Source organism: Microtus oregoni, unplaced genomic scaffold (genome assembly GCF_018167655.1).
Source record: "Microtus oregoni isolate MIOR12 unplaced genomic scaffold, Mior012 000040F_ref0000088, whole genome shotgun sequence".
Classification (NCBI taxonomy): domain Eukaryota; kingdom Metazoa; phylum Chordata; class Mammalia; order Rodentia; family Cricetidae; genus Microtus; species Microtus oregoni.
Genome location: NW_024543207.1, coordinates 7428129 through 7450243, shown reverse-complemented (window position 1 = coordinate 7450243; position 22115 = coordinate 7428129). Strand labels below are relative to the sequence as shown.

Below are 22115 nucleotides of genomic sequence, written 5' to 3'. Positions count from 1 at the left end.
TGGAGTCCTGAATACTGCTCAAATTAAGGCAGTACAGTTTGAAGCAGTAGTAATTCAGGAATAATTAGTAATGCCCTCGAAAGAGAGTTACTGAAGTGAACTCTGGAAGACTTTAAGATTAAACCATTTAATTGCTTCTTTAGGTGCTCTGGACTGTATGCAGACTCAAGTCCAGGTGTTAATGAAGATTCTCCTGTGTGTTCTTCAGATAACAGAACTGAATCTTGCAGTCAATTAGGAAAACCTTTGTAAGCCTCTATATACCATTTCATATTCTGTCTCAAATTTCCAAATGCTTTTTGTCTTGCACTCAAGTTGTGTAGTATTCATTTCAAATACTAATATGAGGTGATAGCTTCTGTAATAAACACATATGTTGTAAGTTATGAATGTATTTGTAGGACAAATTATATTTATACAAGTACCTTTATCAAAATTGCACATTTCATTCTTTTCTATAAAGTTTTTTTGCATGCTATCTAAATGTTTCAAACAAGTTTATATATGTATATGTTTAGGTAAATTTATGTGCTCATATTTATTTATTCAATATTCATTCACTAAACTTTTTGAGGTCTTTCAGGTACCAGATGCTGTTTTGAAGAACTCCTGTCACAGAACTTGCTTTTTATTTCCTAACAAAGTAGAGAAGTTTTCTATTCTACAGTGGTATTGCATCTCAACAAACCTATCACTATTTTAAATTATTTTTATCTTTTTTATAAATTAGCTAACTTGCTAGTCACACAGTACACTGAAGAGTATTGGTCATTTACTCTTGTGATGTCATGGAGGAATGAAAGTTGTGTCTTCCTGTTCATGTCTAGAATTATAGGAAGGTAACATTGCTTATGGCTAGCATTGAACATCAAGATTTACAAGAATTACTTACTCAACATATTTTAAATTATATTATCTATAATGTAATGGCATAATCCAGTTAAATAATTAATATTCTTCTATTCCAATTAAAATACATTAAAGATGGATAAAGGTAATGATTCTCCTTGGAAAGCCAGTATAATTTACAGGCAATGCTTAAAAATAATACACAGAAATTATGACAAACCAATTTTACTTAAAATAAAGTATTAGGCTCAATGAAAATGAGGCCTTTTTTTATAAAGAAGAGCTTGGCTAATACAAAAAACGAGAGATTGGGCTAGTCATGGATTCTCAGGCAAGGTTAATTCTTTCATGATGATCTAGATGGTTGTACTCCTGGACACTATACTACAAGTTATGGTAGAGGGAGGATAAATTACAAAAGTATTAACTTAAGGAACAATTTGTTTGTAATTGTACAATCTAGATCTACAATAAATGTGACTAAGATAAAGATGACTGTCGATTTGAGCCAAATTAATCGACTTGAAGGTATATCTATTCCAAACTAGGCTACTATGAAGCTATCAACGCTAATATATAGTAGAATAAGTGGAGACCAGGAAAGTCTCAGACATGATCATAAAGTACCAAGCTATTGGGAATAGCTCTAGCTCTGCATTATATTTTGAGTTATAAATGTTTGTCAAAATCAGTGTGTCAAAGGCTTGATTTCCATACAATAAAACTACTGGGAGAGGATAAAGCCTTCAGTTTGTAGGGCCATTAGAGGACATGTCACTGCACTCTCTTTCTCTCTGCTTGCTGGGCATTGTAGAGTGATATGTTCGCTCTGCTATTTATTGCATGTCATGATGTATCAACCTCCAGGACCTCAAAAACACCAGGAACAGATTGCCACAGACTGCAGTATCAAAACCATGACCCAAAATAACTTCCTAAAGTTGTTTATTTCCAGTATTTTGTGAGAGCTATGAAATTCTGATGAATACATTGTGTAATTCACCAACATGAACGTGATTACAAAGAAGGGTAGTCTAATTAAGCTATGACAAGGACAAAGTAGAAATCAGGAATTGGTGTTGAACAAATAGTTCTTGAAATGACTATCAATATTCAAATGGAACTATGGATTCCTTATATGATGTTAGTCTGATTTGTAAATAAAAATGGAAATCAAGACAGTTTGGAAAACAACACAGAAGTAGTATTTAAACCAACGTTATTGCAAAGGCTTGTGTCTCTCTTGAGTCGCTATATAGATGGTCTAAGAAATTCTCTAAGTCCCTTGATATTTTAGGAAATAGTAACCAGAAGTCTGAAGAAAAAAAAAACTCTTCCAAAGAGAATGAAGATTACAGAGGAAAATAAAATTGTAACAAAATAAAAACCATAAGAAAGTGTTTTTGATTACGATTATTCAAGTATCACAACTGTGTTGTTTTTCATTTTGATGCTTCTGAATTTTATTCTCAATAATTTAGCACTTAAATGTATCTAAATACTTTAAACAGGTCAGCGTTTCTAGGATTCCATCCTGTGTTTTGTGATATCAGGTCTTTGTGGTTCCAGAAAGTTACACCTGCCTGCTCTACAGTGTTCCTTCTTGGGTGTAGATAACTCGTAGGCTGAAGCAGGCCACATACCCTTAGTGAGCCTTATACTTATTTTACTCCCTCTTTTTATTACACATGATAAGAATGCACAGTACTTGCTAAATGACAGTTTAGAATACTGAATGTATTAGAGAAGAAATATCTGATTAAAGCCCCTATTAACATTTCATACTACAGCTTAACTAGACCTAATATGCACACTAGAACACATAACAGCTACAATACAGGGATTCATTCTATCAGGATTTACCTAATACTGAATATCTTCTCAGTTAGCACAAACACTGGAATCTGATTATGAAAAATAAATTTCTCCCTTGGAAGTGATTGCTGATTTCAAATATTTATCCCAGCCTTCTCCTTTTTGCTTAACTAACATATAACTTAGAACCATACCAAAAGCTTATACTCCTATTTCTACTTCATATCCTATTGCTGGGAATTAAGGAAGGGAGGAATCTGAGTTAAACCTTACTTTAAAACCCATCAGCAGTCACATCCCTTGCAGGAATGACAAGGCTTTATGGAACTACTATTTTATAAAGTTGCAGAAGAACGTTTCATTGTAGATATATAGACATGTTTAAGGACATTGATGCATTATGGGAAATGAACCTTTTAAGAATGTCACCACTGTACAAATGCTGTTAAATATATCACAAAAAAACTAGTGTTGGTAAAGTGAACACTGGACTGGTACTTTTGATGAAATCAAGACGAAATGAAAATAAATTATAGGAGATTGATGCCAGCATACCACAACATGCCTTCAAAGTAAAAGTTTCCAAAGCAAAACAACAATTGTACAAAATATTTATTAAAGGTATAATCCAGTAGCAAATATTAATTATTTCAAATATTACGTACAAAATATATTATTTTATGCTATTTGAAATATACTTATATTGTTTACATCAGCAATCTCACAAACTAGTACAACCCTATGATAGCTACAAACCTATAATAGCTATATCACTAGGCATCAATACATTTTGGGCTGCTTTATAATCTATGGGCCCACCATTTAAGGCAAGATCTCTGATAAACTATATCTGTATATTGCTATTTTTAATTTTCATACCCAGATATTTCTTAGAAGATACCTCACCTCTTCATTTCTCCAAATAGCCATTAAAAATAATATCATCACCACTTTTGACTCTATCGACATCTTCTGATTTTTTTTGTATATTTCATTTTTCTTTTGTGTGTGTGTGTGTGTGTGTGTGTGTGTGTGTGTGTAGGTGGGTTTGCGCATGAGTGAATGAATTGTCCATACATGCTAGAAGTGGGCATTTGAACTACTGAATCTGGTTGTGAATTTCTCAGTGTGGACGTGAGGGACCTGAGCTTCAGCCCTCTGCGAGAGCAGTAAGCACTCTTAATTGGCAACAGTCTCCGTAGTGTTATTCAATACTACTAGTCTCCTTTTTTTAAACCTAAGCCTTCTTCTCAATTAGTGATTCTTTCATAATGCAAGTAAGTACGTCAATTTATTGAGTTCTTGCAAAAATGAATTTTTCACATTTATGTATTTAGTATATGGATGTGTGTGTGTGTGTGTGTGTGTGTGTGTGTGTGTGTGTGCATGTGCACGTGGGATTTTTTGCATCAGAGGACAACTTTTAAGAGTTGTTCTTTTCCTCCATGACATGGCCCTGAGGATTGAATTCAGGATACCAGATTTGAGGACAGGTGTCTTTAGGCACTAAGCCATCTCAGTGGCCCAGATGTATACATGCATATATGTAGCCTAAGGGAAGTTTCTTCTTCATTGAGATAATAATGTCCAGCACTTAATAAATCCTGACACATTTTTTATGATTTAATATGGTGGGTCTTATTGTTAGCTGTAGCTGAGGCTTCTGCATTTGAATTTTAAAGAGGACATTTCCATTAATGAGTGTTGCCAATGATGTAATTGTACACCACATTAACTAGTACAAAAAGCTTAGAATCAAGAAGTTAAACAGTTTGCTCCCAAATGCCCAGTGACTAATGATTATGACATTGTTTTTAGCCTTAGTTTAATCTCCAGGACGTCATCAGACAGTAAAGAAATAAGGATTTTAATTTTTATATATAGGAAATGTTTTCATATATCATAATATTTAAAAAACATGAACTATAAGACTCATTAATTGCATAATACATTAAAGTTGTTACAAGATATTCTTAAAACTAACACCCTCCTTTGCTGATGAGTCTAAATTCAAAACCTCTCTTCTAAAGTGGGATACTTACATGGAAATGAAAAATAAATTATACATATTTTAGTCATTTGAGCATTTCAGTTTGACACTGGGGTATAAACCCTCTCGTTTACCAATGAGTATGTATGCACAGGCTTCAGCTTCATCTCTCATGATATATAGTTCTAACACATTCTTGCATGAAAAGTATATATTGTAAGAATGACTTTGCAAGGTATAATAATGTGTTGATGTATTCAAGACAATATGAATTCATTTATAAAGCAGTCATACAGATATTTACAGAATAAAGGTTGCAAAAAAATTCAATGACAGAGAAAATAACTGCTGCAAAATAACAATAATTTATCCCTTACATTGTAAAGACTAATACATTATTAGTGTTTATAAACCCGAATAAAGCTATATGTATAGCATAATGTGTATATTCTCTGGTTTTGATATAAGAGGATGTAATTATTAAATGTCATAATAAAATGATATTAAATAAATAATTGAGATATTAGAACATGTTCCAAGGATATGACAAGAGGAAATTCATACCATATACAGCTTATTTTTTTACTTAATTTTTTTATCGAGTACAGCTTTTACTTAGTCTAATATAAAATTTTACTTATTCCATAGTACTCATCAAATTAGTACATGGTACTTTAAGTCTGAGAAATCATGGCGTTACTTAACACAGCATACATTACACACATTCACACACATTTCTCCTTAGCAGTGTGGTCATGATATATCAGTCCTCCTGCATAGCAATTTAGGAAAAACACATTTGCCTTGAAACCAAAACTCAAAAGTGCTTTTAACAGTTATGTCCCTATAAAATGCTGGATTATCACTTATCATCAGTTAATAAAAAGAATGTCTCAGGTAAAATCCATAAAATTTCAACTCATGCATAACTGAATAATTTATTTTCAACATTTATTTCATTTATTTAAAAAGTCAATATTTTAAGCAGGATGGATGAACTATTTCTGCTTTGGTTTTACTATAAATAGGATTATCATTGACACTATATTATTAACTGGATGCTGTCTATTTATCTGATATTTATGTGATATAATCACATTTTAAAGTCAATGATTTGTTCAAAAATAGACACAATACTGTCTTACCTTACATGAGACCTATTTAGCCACATTTCCCTTTGGAAGTATAAAGATACTTGTAACAAGATGCACTAACAGGTCATTCTATTACTCAAGATTTTAGATTTCGCATTTTTACAAGAAAACATGGCTCACTTCTTTACAGAAGCATTGCCCTGCACCTCTCTAATATATCCCTAGATTTAACGGCACGAAATCTAGATGGTTATAGGTGTGAAAAGATTGTGATACTTCAAATTAACATAAACAGAGTGTAAACAGAAGATCTTCAGATTTAATTCATTAGCAAGCATGATTAGGTGTTCCTCACAATGCATTTTAAGAGGTAAGAGTGACATATAGTCTAACAGACCTGAATCCATAAGATTGATAGTTTTCTGCTTGTATGACAAACTGTTCTATGAATTTCCTCTTGCCACAATCCCAAATATAAAAAACAATCTCAATGTAAGTAGATAAGCATAGTGTCCTAAAATTCAGGAGTAAGTCTCTTAACTCTAGCATTAGTCAGAATGCTTTTCCTGAAAAGGTAAGTACTATTTTTGCCACAACAAGAACATAACACAGGTGGAAGGAATGACAACCATCCCTCCTAAAGGAGCTCTTTGGTTTCCTGGGGATTACGTGAAATGATCACACCACTAAACAGGTCACTGTAAGGAGTGAGCTCCAGTCAGAAAACACTTGGCTTCAAACCACTCTGACTGCTTGAAAACAGCACACTGCAGTAGAAGTTAAGAGTATAGCAACTGGGGACTAGGGAAACAAAGCAGAGACCATAAAAAAAAAAAAAAAAATATGCTTCCGTTTCTCCAAGTAAGGACTTTAGTTTCATGTTAATGGTTGAAGTTAAATTTTGAAGGAAGTATTGTGAATGAAGGAATAGATATTCTAAAGTGGGATTTCAAGTTAATTATGAATCTCTTTTTACTCCAAGAGTTTCCCTAGCAGGTGGAGAAAACCCTCTTATCTGGTTGCTGAGTAAGCAGGTAGTGCCAGTTAGTTAAATGGAATAGTTAAGTACGGTTCTGTACTGGAGCACTCCAAAACAATGTGTCAATCAACTGCTGCAGGAAAGAATACTCAACTGCCTTTCAATTCTGAAGGCATGTTACGTGAGAATGTAAAGGGGGTATTTACAGCATAAATCTATTCCTTTCTGCAAACAATACTGTCAAATAGTTAAAAAGGTATTGTACAGCCTGATGTAGCAGTAAATGATGTTGTGATATTGAGGTTCTGTGCTCATGGATGGCTTGTGTCTAAATATTATTTCATCAATTTCACATCAGATCATAAACATGCTTCTTTAGAGTTTCCACTGTTATGTCATCTCTAGGGTATTTTAAACTGTGCACATACAGCCTGAATATACTTCATGTAAATTCCCCAAAATATGCAAAGTGATTTTCTTGCTGAGAAGTGTGTGAATGAGCTTTAAAATACCTGATGAGAAACTGGAAATCATGAAATGGTTACAGAATCAGCCAAAAGTATGTCAGTTGCCTCGGCATAGAGTACAGAGAAACGTACATGGCAGAGGCATCTCAGACACCAGTACAGAGGTTTCTGAAGCCACCACGATCCCAATACAAGAAGGGGAAAAGAAACAATGGTGTTAAAGTGATATTTATAAAAATGTCAATAATCGTCTTGGAAGAATGCTTAGCTTCTATGCTCTCCTTCCCATTCTTGTAATTCTTGTATCTTTTACTAGTATCAAATAATTATTGCCCTTTGAAAAATTCCAGATCATAATATACAACCCTTAACTGTCATAGAAATTGTCCCATAAGAGTTTTGTGGTAGGAAAGGCAGGTGACTATCCAGTGAGAGATCCACTACTGAAATATTAAATATTTTCACTTTTGTAATTTAAATAGGAATGTTTCGAATTTTTTGTCAATAAAGTAGTGAAGGAAATTGCCGTTTGGAAACGAAAGCATTGTGCTTTAAAGCCACACTAAAAGCATTTACAAAATAACCAGTTGAACATCCATGGCTAACCCCTTTACTTTCACTTGAAAACCTAGCCAAGCTGAGGTGCAGCGGTGGCGAAAACGTCCCTCTCCCTCCACTGAAAGCAGCTTCTCCCTTCTACAGACTTGTTTAGAACTTGCAGAACTTTCCTAAAGCAAAACCACTCTCCAGCTCCTGATTCGTATGCTATGTCGGTGAACACCACTCTCTAGCTTAGACTAGCCCAGCATCACTTTATTAACCATGCACGCTTCGCTGTATGTGTTTCCCAAAGCAATCGCACATGCGAAATCAAACCTCGGTTAGGAAAAAAAAAAAAAAAAAAAAAAGGAGCCTTACCTGATGGCTGAGAGCAGATGCAGCTGCAGGAACAGCCACCTAAAGGGCAGCAGCGGGATGCAACAGCAGCCTTGCTCTAAGGTGCGACTTCTCCCTCTCTCTCTCGCTCTCTTCCCTCTTCTAAATCACTGTAGCAAACCACGAACGCTCATGTTTGTTCCCTTTAACTCACAGAAGGTTCTCAGGCCAGGCAGCCAGCAGACACCACTTTGTTCCTGGAAGAGGCAGCTTCTCTTCTCAGAAACGATTGGACCCTCTCTGTGGCTCCCTCCACATTTACCCTTCAGATCAATAATGCTCTCTGGGCGGGAGGGGTGGTGGTGAGGAGACTCAGCTGCAGTGGCTAGTCGCGAGCCAATGGGGGCTCAGGATTCCTTTCCTGTCATCTCCCCGCCCTCAAAACAAAACCCAGCGTGCCTCTGACACATCACTGAGTTGTGAAAAGTAATGCAATCCTACATTTGAAATGGCATCTTGTTTGTTCTTTTCCCCCATTAGCGTTCACTGTAGAATGCTTTGAATGAGTGAGAAAGGGCTGAATATCCCCCCGTAGACTCCTGAAAGGAACTGGACAGAATGGGACCTTCAGGGAAAAAGAAAGTGACAGCTCCTGACTTGGACCTGATACCGAGGTTGTGTGGCAGATCTGAGAGAAGTTTATGTTCCTGTCCTCACTCTACCAGGGAGTTTGATTCCTTTATATTGTGGAACAAAGCAACACAGTACCGAAGTTGTCCCTTTCTTTTCATGTTTCAGGACCATCAGGCAATCACTGTTGATAAGTAATAGTTAAGAAAGTTTGTTTTGTTTTGTTTCACCACGGTCCACACAGTATGAGGTAGAAACTTGTTCGAATGCATTATGGGTTCTGTTAATTGTTCATGATTTTTAAATATGCATGATTTTCCTTAAAAATTGACAATTATTTCTGAAAATATAGTACATCTTAATGGCAATAAGAGGTAAAAAGGAAAGCTAGTGTTGAGTATATAAGCCTGACCTTTAAGATCATACGTCATTCATGATGATCTTTCTCTGATTTTCACTATTTAATACACTATTATACATCTTAGTGCAACATACAGTGGCAAGGATTTGCTTAAACAATTGAGTTTGCTATGAGAATTGGTAATTTTGTCATTTAAATATCAATAATTCAGTAATTATGAGATAATATAATAAAAGGCAGTAGGAATGTCAAGTGCACAGTTCTGGTGCCATTTAGAAACAAGAATAGGGTGAGAAAAGAAGTATGAGCAACTGCAAAAATACTAATGTCTTTTCAATGTCATTGTCGAATAAGAATAAAATTAATGTGTCTTTCTGAAATCTTTTGTTCCACTGAAGTAATGCAAATAAGTTGATGCATTTGGTGTAGTCAAGCTTTGTATATTGTGACAAGTTAAAATAGCTTGGGGAGGCATTACAAACAAAACAATTTCGCTACCTGTCCATCATGTGAAGAAGGCATGAAGAAACCTTAATATTTACAGCTCTATTGACTGTGTCTCTATAAAAAAAAAGTTAATCCTAACGTTACTGTAAATCGCGCGTGTAGAACATAAAATTATATATATGGCTATCTTGCTAAGTGTGTAGTTAGAAAACTTAATTACAATCTTGATATCTCAACTGCTTTGGATTTGGAATAGGAATGATCATATTCATCTGCCTAAAGAATATTGGGGTGCAAATTTATTCACATTTATGAAGACATCTCCAGCCCAACTGTGGACTGGAGAACACTGTAGTCTTATGTGATGGATACTGCAGGAAAGGTGAGGTATATGGAGTTTTCCACATGGAAACTAGATGATCATTGGTTACACCACAAGAACCTATTCTCTATTGAGTAAAACAAATTAAAATTAATGAAACGGATGTAAAAAGTACACTCTGGTAAAGAGTTAAATAATTACAAAGTATTTAGAACAATTATCATATGTATATAACAGACAAATAAGGCTCAATAGAGAATAAGCCTTTAGATATACAAATCTCCAGAAGGCTGCTTATAAAATAAATGTCATTATCAAAATCATATTATATATAAAGATTAGTATTTTCTCAAGAAAGAGATAAAATAGTGAATGAGGAAATTCATCACAGGATTGTGAAAACTGTCAGTTCCTTCAGTTCCCATTCAGGGAGTCATGCCTTCCATTAGTTTGACTCTATTACAATTATCAATCCATCAGTTATTTATCCATTATTGATATGCGTATTTTGAACATAGGTTTTCACAAATCTTGCTTATACATTTTCTGAAGGTGCTATTTAATATATCTATTCATGGTCAGTTTGCCGTCACAAATTCTTTACTGATTCTGACTGATGCCTCACTTCTAATCTTAAAAATGAAGGAGATAAAGGAGTCACTACAACCATAAGTCTCATTTGAAGCAGCAGTCATTTCAGTTTGGAAGTGGCTAACCTCACCTCTGCTCATATTTTCTTGGCCAAAGAAAAGCACCAACAAGTTGCTAAAGAGAAGTCTATAAAACAGGGTAGTGTAACATTTCTGCAGAGAGGGAGAACCATGGGGAAGACCTCGACTATTTTGAGGAAATGGCAGTCTACCAAGTCTATTCTAGTCTTAAACATCAAGAAGACAACATTGCCTACAAGGTAGTCAGTACATCTAGGGAGGACTCTTCTTTCTTTTCATTTTACCCCTTTTTATATTATATATTTATTTTCAAATTGAAACAATGTGATGTAGAGAAAACCAAATGCAAGAAAACAATGCATAAAACCATTGAAGGTTTCTCTTATTCATGGGTCAATATAGTATGTAGAATGAAAGAATATGTGTCTTAAATATTAAAATAAGGATAAAGCAAAAACTCATGTTGTAGTAGTTTGAATGAAAATGGACCCATAGGCTCAATTGGAGTAGGTGTGCTATTGTTGGAGAATATATGTCACGAGGAGTGGGCTGGAGGGACTCAGAAGCTCAAAACAGTGTAAGTGTTTTTTTGTAACAATGTAAGTTCTCAATGTCTTTTCCTGCGGCCTGTGGATCATGATGAAGAGTATTCCGCCTCAAGTGCCATGTCTGCCTGCTTGCCACTATACTTCTGATTATGACAATAGTGTATGCATGTGTGTGTGGTGTTTGTATGATAATGCATCAACAAACCACATTCTTACATGTCAGAGGACCTTGTCAGCAAGATATAAAACAGAAACATGCTCATTAGCAAGGTTTGCCATTAGCCAAATAGTGAATAATAATCATATGTATTTCTTTCATTTAGGCCCCGTGATGATCAAAGTTTAAAACTTCCTTGTAAACAAAACAAAAATTATCTATGTAAATTGTTACCATGCATATGTGGACATGTATATCTGGATAATATTCATCTAAATAACAAAAAATGAGAAAAACTGTCATTTTGAATATTTGGGGATCCCGAGCAAGGTAGTGATTGTCATAGGGTTTATGTTGATGTGAAGAAACACCAGGACCATAGCAACTCCTATAAAGAAAGCATTTAATTAGGGGACTCGCTTACTATTACAGAGGTTTAGTACATTATCATTATGACGGAAAGCATGGTGGTGTCTAGAAAGAGATGATGTTGGCTGCATCTTAGCTTGTAGGCAACAGCAAGTCATTTGAGATACTGGGCAGTATGCTGAGAACAGGGAACCTCAAAACCTTCTCCCACAGAGGCTCACTTCCTCTGACAAGGTCATAGTCACTCCAGCAAAAACACACAACCTAATAGTGCCATTCTTTGTGAGATTTTGGAGGTCAGTTGTATTCAAACTACCACAGTAGTAGAGCAGGCACTTAGCATTTATGTTACTGAGTGTTCGATACCCACTATCATCAAAGAAAACAATTGTTTCCCTCATTAACTCATAATTGTCATACTAAGCTAATCTTTTATTATTAATAAGCTAAGCTATTATTCAAAAAAAATAATTGTTGAATTTGGACAAATGCTGAATGAACTGATTCATAAAAGAAGCAAATAGCTATTATGTAAATAGTATATACATATGTACTATTCTCTTGTGGCCAAAGAAAAAGGCTTTGTTTCCCAGTAGCATAAAGCAAATATATATTTTGCATCAATTGTATGTATATTTTATTGTAAAATACTATGTTTTTAAAAATATTATCAATAAATATAATATTCCAAATTTATTCATAGTGAATATGAAGCAACACTAAGAAAGAGTGCATTAGTGATGAATGATTAAGGCCCATATACATAATAGTATATTTCATCACATAGAGTCAATAAAACCCACAGATCTGTTAAAAAACTATACCTACAAACCCCAAAATATATACATTGTATATAACAACCTTTTTAGTTAAAAGACACACAAATATATGTGAAGATGTAATAAAAATACTAACTGAAATAAGAAGAAAATTTGTAGTGAATTGCAGCAGTTACATCATAGCAATCTCCTGTTGCTATGCTATGAGCCCACGTATTATACCTGTTACAACTTCTTCCTGTATTTTCCATCTCCATTTTTGCAATTCTCCTTAGTAAATTACATACCCGAGAATAAGAATCAGCTTTCAAGTATTGTATATAGCATATACATAATGTATGAAATATGCTAATTTGTTAGTTACAATCTGGATAACAGCAACTTCATAAATTTGCTTGAGGACTAACATTGTTTTGCTGATAGTTGACTGTGTAGGCTGTTGGTGCCTGTGATCATTGCATTTTTCACAGGTCAGCTTTACACAGTAAAGTGTGGAGTTTGATTTTGCTCTGCATTTCAGGTTTTCATAACTGAAGAATTAGTGATGTGACTGATTGCTACTGAAAAGCCTGGTGTTGAAGACACCATAGGTGTTGTTTTTGTTTTCTTTTGAATAGTAATAACAGTTCCATAATCCTTGCTAATTCGCAACTGAACCATAACTTCTCTGTCTTAAGGTTTCAATTGTTGTGAACAGACAACATGTTCAAGGCCACTCTTATAAACAAAAACCTGAAATTGACCTATATTTTCGAAAGTCAGTCCATTATCACGGTACTACATAGTGGAGTGCAGGTAAACATGGTGCTGAAGAATGAGCTGAGATTCCAATATCTTGACCAACAGGCAACAGAAAGTAGTCTCTGAGATAGTGGGTGTGTTTTGACACCTCAAAGCCTACCTCCATTGTGACATTCTTCCTCCCAAAAGGCCACATCTACATAAACAAAGTGACACTTCCGAATATGATCTTATGGTGGTCAGTTACATTTAAACTATCACACTTTTCATCTACCTCATGTTCTATTAACTACTAAGCCATATGTACAAACCCATGCATGTATCTTTGATACACAAATAAGAATTTAGCCACAGATATCTCGTAGTATCATTGTTAAATAAAAATTTATTTTTTTACTGTGTAGCTCTGAACAATCATTTTGCTTGCTAGCAACAAGAAATATCTTGAAAAAATAATATAAAAATAGTTTATTTTATGTTCCATAGCAATTTTATATTTATTTGATGTATCCTATAGACATACCAAAAATAGATGCACTAGTATTCATAGATTTAATATTCTAAATTCATTTTCTATTAAATTGACTTCACATTTAATAATTAAAATCTCGCTCCTTTTTCTATATATATATTATTGTGTTATATATATTCATACTGTATCAATCACTTTTTTACTTGCATTTCCATGATGACTGAGGTTGTTGAACATTACTAAGTGATTCTTAGACATTTGAGGGTAAGAGGGGTCAATGAAACCACAAGATAATCCACAGAATCAACTAACTTGGATTCATTAAGGTTCACAGATATGGATGGGCAGGGAACCTGCATGGGACTGACCTGGGCACTCTGTATATATGTTACAATTGTATAGCTCAGTCCTCTTGTGGGACTCCTAACAGTGTGAGCAAAGGCTGTCTCTGAGTCTTTTACTACTTTAGGGGACCAACTTTTATACTGGAACCCCTTTGTTCAGCCTTAATACATGGAAGGTGCTTAGTCTAATAAAACTTGATATGTCATGTTTCATTGATATCCATGGGAGGCCTGCCCATTCCTGAACAGAAACTGAGGAGGGATGGATTGGAAAGTGGAAACAGAGGGGTAGTTTTGGTGGAGGGGAAGAATTGGGAGAAGAAGAGGAATGGCAGACTGCAGTCAGACAGTAGATAGATAGATAGATAGATAGATAGATAGATAGATAGATAGACAGGTGATAGATTTCCAAACCATATATTTTTCCAGTTTATTTCCTTCCTGAATATTGGTGTGTTAGAGATACATTTTCTACAGAGATGAGGACCTGAGAAGGCTGCATAATTTTTTTTTTATTTTAACCATGTGTGTAATTCCTTGCCTCTGTAATTAAGCACATCTACAAAGGGGAAAACTTAAATAACTAAAATAGCCTCAGTCTCAATGTCCCCCACATAGCGAACCTTCTGTAAGAATATATATATATATATATATATATATATATATATATATTCATTCAGTGGGCAAGTAAAGGTCACCTCCATTTTTAGAGATTACTACACAGTCAGCATTATGTGAGAAGTTCTACACTAAACTCCCAAGGCTACATTTGAAAATAATAAAATCTTGAAATAGGAAGCAATAGGTAACTGTTATTCCTCATACAATACCTCCAAAGAAAGATATAGAGGAGTCAAGGAAATCTGTTGTAGCGCTTCCCATTCAGTCTGACAGTTAACATACTTGACTTTTACTTCAACATGACAATATACAGAATCCCTATTGTTTGAGATGTCCGGGGGCTCTAGATAATAAATAGGCCATTCAAAGTCAGCATACTTATTAAAGACATGGAAAGATAAGCACAGTTTCTGATATGTGGCCAAGAAAATTTTATTCCATTTGCAATAAATAAAAAAGATAATTATTGAAAACTCTTAAAGCATACCGGGAATAACTCTGTTACACAATGACAACTTTCAAATTGCCATATTTCTAATTATTACTTAATGCAATTCAACAAACCTAGTGTGACATAGGCAGAGAAAACTAAACTGAATGCTGGGAGAAATGAGGCAGAATCGGGGAGAAGCCATGTAGCCCTGCCAGACAAAGATGCCAGATCTTTTCCTGGTAAGCCACTGCCACATGATGATACACCAATTAATAGAAATTGGTTAAATTAATATATAAGAGTTAGCCAATAAGAAGCTAGAGCTAATAGGCCAAACAAAGATTTAATTAATACAGTTTCTGTGTGATTATTTTAGGGCTGAGCAGCTTCTGTGTGATTATTTTGGGCTGAGCAGCTGGGAACCAACAAGCAGTCTCCTTACAACAGTCATTTTAGTTATATTTTCTAGATATAGAGAGAATTTTTTTCAGTTAGGTAGATAATCTTCAAACCTTTCAAACAGCTCCTGAATAAGTCATTTAATATGTTTTAAGAACTTAGGACTTTTCATGACAATTAGACATCTGCTCCCGGCAGCACCAATCTACTTCAAGAGGATGTTGGGCATTGAAGAGCCTTCTTATAGAGTTGGTTAGCATTTTGAGCAAGAAACTGCTCTTGCCTGGACTGCTAGATATTATGCTATATGAACTAGACATGCAAGACCCACTGAAGTAGAACCCAACTGCTGAAGTTGCCTAAAGAAAGTGAAACAGTCCTTCAGGTTTCCTACTTCATGAAAGAGTCTGCCAGACATTCTGCAGGACAAATAAGAAAGTGACTGACAAATTGCCAATATAGGTGGAATTGTCTTTGAAACTTTCTGCTTCATAGAAAAGTCTGCTGGATACTATGAGCCTGTAGACTGAAGATGGATGCCCTAAAGTTATAGAAGAACTTCGGATGACTGTCCAGGCAGCAAGATGTTTCTGTCATTTCTCAAGTTTTGGAAATTGCTTAAAATGAGCTTCCTGTTAACTTAGGAGATATTATATCCTTCTGGAATCTTTGATGGAGTTGAAGAATAGATAGGTATAATTATAGTTTTCCTTAGTTATTATAAAAGATAAAGTAGATATAAATATTTAACTGTAATTCTTGCCTAATATGTTATGTTTAATTTTACTGTGTTGAAGTTAAAGCCTTCCTTTTTATTTAGACAGAAAAGCGGGGATGATGTGGGAAGTCCTTCCACATGTGTGTTGCTTTTACTGGTTAATGAATAAAGGAGCTGCTTTCTCCTGTGATAGGGAATAGTTGAGCTAGGCAGGAAAACTAAATTGAATTCAGAGAAAAAGAAGGTGGAGTCATTGAGAAGCCAAATAGCCACCATAGGAGACAGACATCTCCCCTGGAGCCTGCCAAAACTTAGGCAGTAGGCCCTGACCTTGTGGTGATGCACTGAATAAAGGAGATGTGTTATTTTAGGATATAAGAGATAGCTAGAAATAGACTTAAGCTTTTGGTCAAAGATTATTGCAAATCATTTCTGTGTGGATATTTCGAGTCTGAGCACCAGGGAATGAATGAGCAACCTTTGTCAACACAATATCATGTCTATACTTCTTCTCCCTATACTCCTTTCTGTTCCTTCTAATGCTCCCAGCCCCTCTGCAGATTCACTACTTTTTGTACTTCATAAGAAAAGAATAGATTGGCTGGGTGTTGGTGGTACATGCCTTTAATCCCAGCACTCGGGAGGCAGAGGCAGGTGGATCTCTGTGAGTTCGAGGCCAGCCTGGTCTACAAGAGCTAGTTCCAGGACAGGAACCAAAACCTACGGAGAAACTCTGTCTCGAAAATCAAAAAAATAAATAAATAAATAAAAATAAAAAAATAAAAAAAAAGAAAAGAACAGATTTCTACAAGATTGCAACCAAATAGGAAAACTTAAATATTATATGATGAAGCAAAAATTGTCATATTGCAGTTGGCCATGGCAACCCAACAAGAAAAAAAGTCACAAGAGCATGTTAAGATCTCACATTATGCTAAACTCCATACCTCAAGCAAGATAGTAGCATACACTAGGGTAAATTCCTAAAGTAAGGCTGCAGATTTTTGGTTTTAGTTCAACATATTATAATTCAATTGCAATTTTTGTGGATATATCCTGAAATCGTTATATTTAAGATCATCTAAACTGTACTTAGTTCTTTGAGGTTTAAAATGATAATCTTAATTAGAAATATGGGTTGATAGACATTATGTGTTTAGTTCATTTTGTAAGAACATTGTGTTTCTCCATTCTTTATGATGATATATATGAATCCCCAGGTACTTTAGTTGTCTGCCCAAAACATTTTATGAAAATAACAGCTTTCCATTCATATTTTGATTAATTGAAAGGATATGATAGCCAGCCACATTTCTGCATCACCATGCATCTTCAAGCCCATCATTGCTAAATATATTTCATGTATTAGCCATTTATATCACATTTTTCTAAAATATCTAGTTGAATTTTTGGATCCTTTTAGTTTATTCCTCGTATTTTAATATTACATTTATATTTTATTAATCATGAACTTATAATAATAAATAAATTTCTTCTACTTTATATTAGTAATTTTGTATTGTGTCTTTTAAGACACAATACATTTAGCAGCATAAAAAGAAGGGCTTATTTTGTCTAATAGTTGAAAGTTACAGTCAACTACGATAAAGAAGCCTTAAAGGAATCTAAGATAATCAAGAAGTTGAGAGATGAATACTGATACCCAGTTGACTTTCAGTTTTTTTGCAGTATAATACACTATCTGCGGAGTGCCGATGCTTATATTTAGGGTGGGTACTATTACCTCAATGAATTAAATAAATATCCTCACAGACCTGGCAGATGTTTGTCTCTTTGCTGATTCTAGATCTTGTAAATATGAAATTCAATATTCGTCCTCACACATACACACTTTAACTTTTCTGTAAAAGTTGAACTATGAATATTTTTGTTTGTAATATTTTTGGTTGTTACATTTAATATTGTTTATAGTTTATACATTTGGAACTGTGTCTAAAATTTTTTTTTAGGTGGAGGAGCTGCTAGACAGAGTTTCTCTTTAGCTTTAGGGCCTGTCCTGGAACTTGTTCTGCGTACCAGGCGAGCCTCAAACTCACAGAGTTCTGCCTGTCTCTGCCCCCCGAGTGCTGGGATTAGAGGCATATACCACTATTATCCATCTTTTTTTTATCTTAGTCAGAGGTCACAAAGATTTTTCTAGCATTTTTTGCTAAAAATTTTTATTGTTTTAAGTATTATATTTATGTATGTAACCTACTTTGTATTTTTGAATAGTGCTAGGTTAATCTTTTTGCATATGAATGTCCGATTTTCTAAATGTACATTATTGGGAAAAAAAGAAAAAGGTCTTTTTTCTCCCAATAAAATGTTCTCATTCCTCATGGAAAATCAATTGAAAGAGAAAATGACAAATTTCACATACTATGAATATTTTGGATCATATTTCTACAGTAAGCAAGCTATGTCTGAGAAAATAAATTAAGAAAATCAATGAGGTAGCACTGTCTTCTTTTCATGTGCACAGCTCCTCTCACAGTTTGGCAGCCTGAGTTTGAAAACAAAGGCAGCTTTTTGTTTTCAGGCAGTCCAGATCCAAACAATCACACAGAAACTATGTTAATTACAACACTCTTTGACATCTCAGGAGTATTTCTAGCTGCTCTTACATCTTATATTAACACACATCTATTGTTTTATATTTTACCACAAGGCTCATGGTTTGTCACCTCTTGTTACTATGTGGCTCCACGGCATCTGTCCCCTTCAGCAGATACATGGTGTCTCCCTGACTTTACCCTCTTTCCTCCTGCATTCAGTTTAGTTTTCCTGCCTACCTATATCGTGCCCTGCCACAGGCGAAAGAGGCTTATTTGTTTACCAATAGTACTAAAACCTATTCACAGAGTTCAGAGGGAAATCCCACATCATAAACATGTACAAAAGTCCACCTACTCAGAATTTACTGTTTAGGTATTTGTTATGAACAGTTAGAGGTTAGAATACATATGAATTATTTTTATCTATTTGCAGTTTTTTCTCAGTTTTACTTTTAGAAAGATAGCCAACTAGTAACTTTTGCTTTTATGAATTATTTACTTATTCCATATTTGAGGAATTGTAAAATGCAGTGTACCTTTATTTTAAGATTGGAGTTATTTCTGTAACTGATTGAATTTCCTTCATGTAAATCATATATTGACACAGTTTGGAATAAGAGCTGTAGTCTGCATGGTAACAAGTAGATAGGCTACATTGCAGAAGGGTTTTAAAATTATTTTTGAAAAAAAAATCTGCTACTTATGGAGCCATGTGAGACAGAGCACCCAGCCTGAAGTATTCCTCAGGGAATAGAAGAGGATCTTCAATATTACAAGCAAGAAAGCTGACTCTGGAGTAATGTTAACAGAGCTTAATAGTTCCCAGAGGGAGATAGTTAGAGAATTTATGTCTTACATGCTGATTGGGGAAAAGTCAGGCTTGTACCCATGTCATATATAGAAATTTTCTTCAGAATAAGCCTTTCACTGATACAGAGAATAATTGAGTGCTACTCATAAAATAGACTAGAGGGAGAAGAATTGTTTGTTTTTTTTTTCCTGCCTGAAATCCTAGTACCTGAAACATGGGGGAGATAAAAATTATTATGGGAAATAAAGTGTAAGAATAAAACTAGGTAAAATGCAGAAGGACGGTGGTGGCACATACCTTTAATCCCAGCACTCTGGAGGCAGAGTCAGGCAGATCTCTGTGAGGTTGAGGCCAGCCTGGTCTACAAGAGCCAGTTGGGCAGGTTCCAAACTTGTCTTGAAAAAACAACAAAAAGTTAAAATGGTGAATGATGCTGGAGCAACAAAACAAAATGTAGAACTCACAAGGAGATAAGTAAAGAAAAGTAACAATAAATGTAAGCACAATGGGTGCAATTTTTAGTGATGTCAAGGATTTAGATAACAGGTGATTTCTGTTTTGCACCCATCTGCTGTTACTTTTATTGGTGGCCACTCACTTACTTTGATTCTATTGAATGTATAAAATATCGGATCCAGTGGTCCGGATAACATATAAGAGCAACTCATTGAACATCAGACATTACAGACTTGTTGATCTTAGTTCCATAGTAAATGTCTCCATGTGAATATTTATACAGACATAAATATGTGGCTGGATAAATAGAAGGACTGTTGGTAAGTATATAGATCGTTGATGGGTATAAGATAGATAGATAGATAGATAGATAGATAGATAGATAGATAGATAGAAGATTAATAGTTATATAGAGACTTATAAGTGAATATAGACAGGTAGACAGACAGATAGATTGGGGATACATAAATGTCTTCAGGTAACAATTGTTTTCCTTCAAGTGGAGGCACATCAGGAGTATAATCTGCTGCAATCCTACCAAAAAAAAAAAAACAGGATTTTACTGATTGTGAACTCCTTAAATTACTCCAAGTCAGATTCTGACTTATAAAAATCTGAAGCATCAAAGTTTTCTTTGAATGAGAGATAGTTCAAAGGCTAAGAACACTTGATTTTCTTGCAGATGACCCAGCATCTCTTCCAAGCACCCACATCAGGTAGCTTACAATCACCAGGATCTCCAGATCTAGAAGATTCAATTCCCTCTTCCGGTCCCCTGGTAGACACACATACATGTCACATACACACACATACACACACATGCACACACACACACACACACACACACACACACACACACACACACAGAGAGAGAGAGAGAGAGAGAGAGAGAGAGAGAGAGAGAGAGAGAGAGAGATTGAAAGAGAGAGAGAAAAAACACATGAAAAAAAGTAACCTTAAGTTACAAAAAATTACAAAAAAAAAAAATTACAAAGACAAGTTTAGAACCTGAAACTTGGAATGATTTGATGAACAAGAAAATGTTAAATAGGACAAGTTTCAAATTTTCAGAAAATACAATAGAAAAATTAAAAGAAATGCTCAGGCAATATACGGTGACCTGTGTATTATCCTTTTTGCCTCATACAGAGTGTTAACTTTCCCAACTTTCAATAATGTTTGCTTAGTAACAATACACACAATACACAAATAGCAAAATATAGCCCTTTGTTTTGATTATTTTCCTTTCACTTTTTTGCTCAAAAATATTTTATCTAAAAAATTAAGCATTCATACAATATTTTGCCTTTGCAAACTGGCTTTGATGTGATTTTTAATGCCAACCTTGAAATAAGTCATTAAATAAAACAATGATGATGGGTCTTTGTCACAGTTTCTCTGCCCATATTTCAAATATTAATTAAATTAATCCCAAAGATGTTACTATAATTGTGTTAAACTATACATTTATTTTTATCTTGGAAAGATGAACTAAAAACATTATTTTCTTCAGTCTCATAGAAGAAATATATAAATTAAAAAAACAAAAGTTCTATTTTAAATAAAGGGAGTAAAAAATGAACATAATGGCTCAACCAGTTATTTTGGACATGTAGAGTAATATCAAAACAAATCAACTCTATGTGGATAGTGAAATAGCAGTTATATTTTTCTCAAGTCTGATCACGTTCAATTTAAATTTACAAATCAGCAATAAATAACTTTCCTTAGAAAGTACTTGTTTCCTTCATTTCCTCATACTTTCTATATTCCCTCAGTGATATCTCCTTGAAAATAATTTCAAACCTGTTCAATTTCAGAATAAGTTGTAACAATCATCACAGATACCAAAATATGGAATGCAATCAATTGATAAAATGCAATAAAAGAGAAATACGAACTAAAAAAAACAGAGAATGAATATGTAGCATTTAATTATATTTTATTTAATAAATAACATAACAGTAATTTATCTGAAAACTCTGCTACAATGTGTATATACATTGGACAGAAAAAATGATACAATCAGAAATGAACTGTCTAAGTGAGCAAAGGGGTACAGGGTTTTTTTTTCCCTCATATATACATTTTTTGTCTGTATATATTTAAGAACCTCAACTGAAAATCCACAGAATTTTATATATAGATAGAGTATTTCATTGCATAAAAAGTGAAAGTCGACTGGGTATTAATAATCATCTACTTCTA

At 34.4% G+C, this 22115-nt stretch overlaps 1 protein-coding gene across 4 annotated transcripts in view; it reads right to left on the bottom strand.

The window, feature by feature from the left end:
- Cdh12 (cadherin 12) overlaps window positions 1–8393 on the bottom strand; it is an 820788-nt gene extending 812395 nt beyond the window's left edge. For all 4 annotated transcript variants that reach the window (XR_005972342.1, XM_041632151.1, XM_041632149.1 and 1 more), the window contains exon 1: window positions 8113–8393. The gene's annotated coding sequence lies outside the window, so the exon portion shown is untranslated. The remainder of the gene's footprint in view (window positions 1–8112) is intronic.
- Window positions 8394–22115: the final 13722 nt, after the last annotated feature.